Source organism: Nicrophorus vespilloides, unplaced genomic scaffold (genome assembly GCF_001412225.1).
Source record: "Nicrophorus vespilloides isolate i.1.1-1 unplaced genomic scaffold, Nicve_v1.0, whole genome shotgun sequence".
In the NCBI taxonomy this organism is placed as follows: domain Eukaryota; kingdom Metazoa; phylum Arthropoda; class Insecta; order Coleoptera; family Silphidae; genus Nicrophorus; species Nicrophorus vespilloides.
Window position 1 is genome coordinate 75103 of NW_017099719.1, and position 6000 is coordinate 81102.

At 29.9% G+C, this 6000-nt stretch overlaps 1 protein-coding gene across 1 annotated transcript in view; it reads right to left on the bottom strand.

Moving 5' to 3' along the window:
• The window catches only part of LOC108565357 (neuroligin-4, Y-linked-like), a 52106-nt gene extending 47226 nt beyond the window's left edge, over nucleotides 1-4880 (bottom strand). The window contains exon 1 of the mRNA XM_017924780.1: nucleotides 4606-4880. The gene's annotated coding sequence lies outside the window, so the exon portion shown is untranslated. The remainder of the gene's footprint in view (nucleotides 1-4605) is intronic.
• Between the last annotated feature and the right edge of the window lie 1120 nt (nucleotides 4881-6000).

Sequence of the window (6000 nt, forward strand, 5' to 3'; positions counted from 1 at the left end):
TATTCGGTTTTACTACAAACGAAAAATAAGCTGAAAAGTTTCGAACGTTTTGTATACGTGTTGAAAGCAAAAAAAAAATTAACACACAAAGAATTTATGTACGTATAAAGTGCAGCTGCTTTTGTTAAAGCTAATTGTATTTAACTTTGTAAATTGGAAGATGTCAAATGCATTTTGTTATTTTTTTACTAGAATATTAATTATTCCAGTGGATGTAATTGTCTTAATATAAAACAGACTGTTTCAAACATCTTTAAATCAATATTCATTTACTATATTACATCTTATTAATTAGAAAAATTTAATTGATAAATTTATATATTGAATCGTATTTACCAGTCTAGCCCCAACTTTATCTGTATTTTGAAATCTGCTTCATAAGATCAAAAAATATGGTGCTTTCTTACAACTAATAGATATCAATTAAATAAATAGTGGTAATTATTAAGATTTATATTTCGTTTTCCCGGGAAAAAATGGACAAATTTCTTCTAATTATATTGCTAATTATAAATGCTAAAATATAAATGCTAATTATACTATATTAAATTAGACATCTAAATCCATTAGATACTTATGTACTTTAAATATGTAATGAACAACATTGTTTTTAAAGATTTTATACAAAAAAAAAAATGATTGACAACAGTGAAATTTGTTTTCAATAATTTAATATCTCACTCAATAAGTTCGTAGGATGACATATATATGGCGCTACTATCGACAAATCCATATGATTTTTAGGAAATACCAACCTTCAGACGACGCCTTCTCAAATTTCGTGGCAATCTGACATTTAGTTCACAAGTTGATAAAACATTGCTTTTGTGATGGGAAAAATGCAGTTCAAACAATGAAATATATGGATAAATATTGGATAAGTGTTATGGGTCGAGACAAATGGTTGGGAAATGCTGAGAGCGTTCAGTTGTCCAAATTCAGCAAATGCATAAAAATTGTCAACAAAATGGTTTTGTTGATGAATAAAGTCGAATATTGATGTTGTTTTATTAGTCATCCTACGAACTTATTGAGTAAGCTGTTAAGTATAGTTCCAATTAATTCATCTCATTCGTTTAAGTTTTTTCAAATTTATTTATACCTTATCCCTTAATTTAATTTCCCGGAAATTCTCGGTATTCACTACAAATTGTACTCTAAAAATTGTGATCTTTCTATTATATAAAAGAGAGGATAATTTTTATATAATAAAGAATAGTCATTTGCAGCAGTTAATCCTTTTTGTTTTTTTTTTAATACTGTTTCAATAAAGATTATTATTTATTATTACTAGATATTGCGACAAATCATTATAGTAAAAAAAAAAGTAGATTTAATAATATAAACATTTTTAATTGGAAACATGTATTCGATTAACCGTAAAATGTTAGATAATTAATGTTAGTTACATTAATTAGTGTAATTCCACGTGCAGTCATTTGTCTTTCGGTTCCGTGCAATACATTGACACCTAATAAATAACCAATTGTTCGGTATTGTTCGTTCGGTTTTGATGCATCGCCAATTTGCATATGAGTGATTCCCCGTCCGCTCGACAAATCCAACATAATGATCATTGCATAATCGGTAGAAATAAGTTTGTGATTCGCATTCGAGCAACTGGCGGAGAAAGGTAGCATTCATTAGTGCCGGTGTAAATAGCCAATCATTGGAGCCAATTTACACGACGCGGATGCGCCTGTTGCTAATTTGTTCGAAGAAACTTTTTTTCTGCAAGCTTGATTTTCAGCTTGAATATAGCTGATCCAATCACCTTGAAAATACCCAGATTAAATACACAATCTACTTTAATTGCACGAACTTTATTTTTTTAATTTGATAAAATTTAAATTTTGCGAATATGTAATAAATTAATATTTCTATACATAAGTAAAATAAAAAAAATATTAATCGTTTTTTTATTTCACTATAAGATGAAAGATGAATGCATTTAAATAAATTAAATCGGAAAGTATATTATTTAAAAGGAATATTTTGATTATTTAGGAAGTCACTGCAAGAACAAATCTGTTTCAGACTCCAACAAAGCATTTAACTACATATGGAAGAGGGGTCTTTTACACAATCTGGTCTCTCTTGGAGTAGAAAATCCAATAAACAGTCGTAATCGTATGAGAAGGAGGCAAGTATGTTGCCCAATTGAGCCTGCCATTTTGCTAGTCGTCCTCAGACACTTTTTTTTACATACATTTGAAACATTCTCTCAGACTAACAAAAACATTATTACAAATTGCAACAACACCAAATTATTTTTGATAATATACAGTTCAATTTTCCGGATTTTTACTCTTATAGAGAAACAATTTTCCCCATATAAACTTATGTCATATATGATAACGACACTTTGCGAGTCATTTTTCTTACATTTTATTTTGCTCGTTATGCGAGGTGCTCGTTAAGCGAGGTTCCATTGTGTTTCTAATTAATTATTTTTTAGAGAATTAACATATTTTTCAATTTTATAAGATGCACCCAAAAGAGAATTTAAAAATGCAAACGTTATCCTTAGAAAAATACAGTAGTCCTTGAAATAATAATATTTGAACGGATAAAATGTTTATTTAAGAAGATTTTATATTTTTTTATATATACAGCTTAACGAGTATAATCCGTTTAAAAATTTCCGGATTTTTACTCGAATAGTGATGTACTCGTATAGTGAAACAATTGTACAAAATATCTACGTATTTTAAATATATTTTTACATTGTTTTTTTTTATTATTACTTGTATTGTAATAATCTTAAGAAATTTGTATTTTTGTGACTGTGAGTTTCCTGGAGGGACTTGGATTATAGCGAGTTTATCTTAGATCTAATGTTACATAAATATGGGTTCCGGAAAGAGTCGCTCGGTCGCCCGGGGGGCACTTAAAGTATGATACAAACCGAAACTTGTAACTTCATTTAAATTCGTTGGATTATTTTCCTTGCGGACAGATGCAAAATGCTACGAGCAAAAACCCAACGATCCTTCTGCACTTTTGCCATGCACGGCGAATTCTGAATGTAGTTTTAATAAAAAAATGTCTGAATGTGTATCTGCAGGAATTTGCATTATTCCGGTGGGTTTTTATTGCAGATTTTTGAGAAATGAATATGAATGTTTCACATTTGCATATTTGCTTCAATCATATTATTTAAATTACTTTCTACACTAAATATTCTCTATGTGTGTGTTAAAAAAAAACATTTTAAATTATTGGTTCAGAATATAATCAACATTGATATGCAATAACTTAAGAAACTAAGCTAAAATATAATAAAATTCAGTATATAATCCATAGCTTATTTAATACGTATTTCAATCATTGTGTATTTTTTTTGAGATTTTTCTGTTAAATCAGATTATATTTCTGATTTATTAAATACAATTGATTATGTATATGTTTAAATTTACTTTACGTAATAAACAATGTTCGTATTATCGCTAATACAACTTTAATAATGTTAATGCAATTTGGAGTTCAATAATCCAATATCAATATACTTAGAATTTTGCATAATGTGTACGAACATGAATAATTATACAAATCTTTATTGTAATAGAAAACAGAATGTGCATTAAATTATAATAAAAAAATAAGTAATTATAATTGAAAATATACACATTTAATAATTGGAGGGAATCGATGATATCTTTTAGATCATTAGGTTAGCTTTCTTCTTATACAATCAATTCCAATTTGTAAATAGTAAGAACTAATTAAGAATATATTAAAATTAGATTTTTCTTAAAAATTTAATCTTTTTATCATAATTTTAATTCTTGTTGTAATTATCTATTTTCAATAGGTCTAATATTTAATACAACTACGTAATTCTGTTAAAGTAAAGTGACGCACTTCGTATGTGCATTTATAATTGTTTTTCAATGTGACTTATTAATATTGAATTTAGAATTTAATTCATATTCCAATGAATTTATAAATATAAACAAATAATGTCTTATATGCAGTAATAGATGAATGTAGTTACAATTTCTTGAAATTATTTAAATTTTTTAAGTATATTTATTTATTGTTTTGAGAAAATGATAATAGTATATTTCTATATATTCATTCCTTTTGAATATAATAATCATTGAATCAAAAAATAAAAATATTTAATAGTTAAGTAAAGAAATCTTTTTGCGTATGCGCATTATTAATTATCAATGTGATTTCTCAATCTTAAGATTACAATTTCTAGTTATATTGCAATAGTTTTAAATGTGTAAACAAATAAAACATTTTATGGTATAAGAAAAAATGGAATATATTTTGTTTTTAATTATTGTATTTTAATATATTTTAATTTCTAAATTATGTTCATATTTTTGGGTGAAAAAACTGCTACGAGAATGATTTAAACATATTCTTCATTTAAGATAAAAATATTTTAATTTTAATATAAAACAATAATAGTGAATAACTATGTTAAGTTACTTTCTGTGATTATTGTTTATTTTTAATATAACTTATCAGTATAACATTGGTAAAACAGTAATGGAAAATATTTAGTTTTTGTAATTTTTAAATTATGTTCATATATTTTTCTAAGAAAAAGTTATGAGAAAATGATTGTAGATTTCTATATATTCTTACCTTGGAAGATAATAATCCTTTAAGGAAAAAATATGTAATAGAAAAACACAAATAGTTCGTTGGTTTGTGTATGTAAATGAAAGTTTTTCGTAATTTTCGAAAGTTTCTTGCGTTCACTTTGAAAGTAATTGCGTGTCGACGGCGGCGGCGGTGGCGGCTTTAGCGTCGGCGGCGTCGCGTCTGCGTGTCCGACCCGAAGGATCGCGCGTGTTTTTGGGGGAAGTATGGAGAGAAGGAAGGATCGCGCCAATTCCTGCGGCTCGTCCTGCGTCCGCTTGCTGACTACTGCATCGGAGCCCGGGCTGGACCGGCAGGATGCTGAGTGTAGTACCGCACATCCTCGCGTCGCGACGCAGACGCCCCGCGTCAATCGATATCATCAGAGGGAGAGGCGCGGGCGGTAGACAAAAATCCTACATATATATACCCTTACAACGATCCAGTTGAACTCTCGACCCTTGCTAAGTGCTCTCGATGGGTCCGCGCCGCGCAGCGGACGTGTCCGACTATTCTTCATGTTCAGATCACTTCGGAGCTTTGCAGATTCTCTTCTCGTTTTTATTTTTTATTTTATTTTTTGTTGCAGCGAGGAAACCCTCTCCGAGAAAGTTGTTGACCGACAATAAACTGTCACTTACTTCGGTTTCCAGGCAATCCAGAATCAAAACCAACCCCTTCATTCCTCCCTCGCATGAATATGCAAATCACAAGTGCCGAAGTAAATAACAGAAGAATAAAAAAAGTGCAGAAGGAAAACACACACATGCATCGTAGAAACACGCATGATTATAAATGGCAACTACTTATCTAATCCAATCTGGAGGACGCTCCCGTTTATTTCCCCATTCTTCGTCCTTTTCCTCCGGAAGACTGCCGCAATTATTTTAAAAGGCACTGAATCACAACGCAAACTACGTCAATGTCTTGATGTTCCTTGGGAATTAAATATAACAAAAAATGAAGGAAAAAATAAGAACCTGTACAGCTTGGATGAGCGTGAGCGTCCCAGGATAAAGCCTCCATCCACCAACTAATTTATAATCGCGTCACATTTGAAAACCATTATGCCTGAAAAGCCTTCTGAATTTCGCCGTAAACAATGCCGGTCGCTGAAATCATTAAAACCGCCTCGTTTAAACAATTAAGAAAACGAAAAATGTAGAAGAACGCGTGCGCCGCTACGCCGAAACTTTATATTCTCCTCATTTTAATTGGAAAACTTCCACGATTAAGATGTATCTTATTTGCTATTCTAAATACCTCGTTTTCTACAACTCGACGAAATAAAATTATCATAATAAATGTCGTTTATTTTGGCTTTTACTTTCGTAACGCAGCCGAATAGAAGATAAGAAATTATATCTTGGCAGTAAAGGATAATTCCCATATGACTAA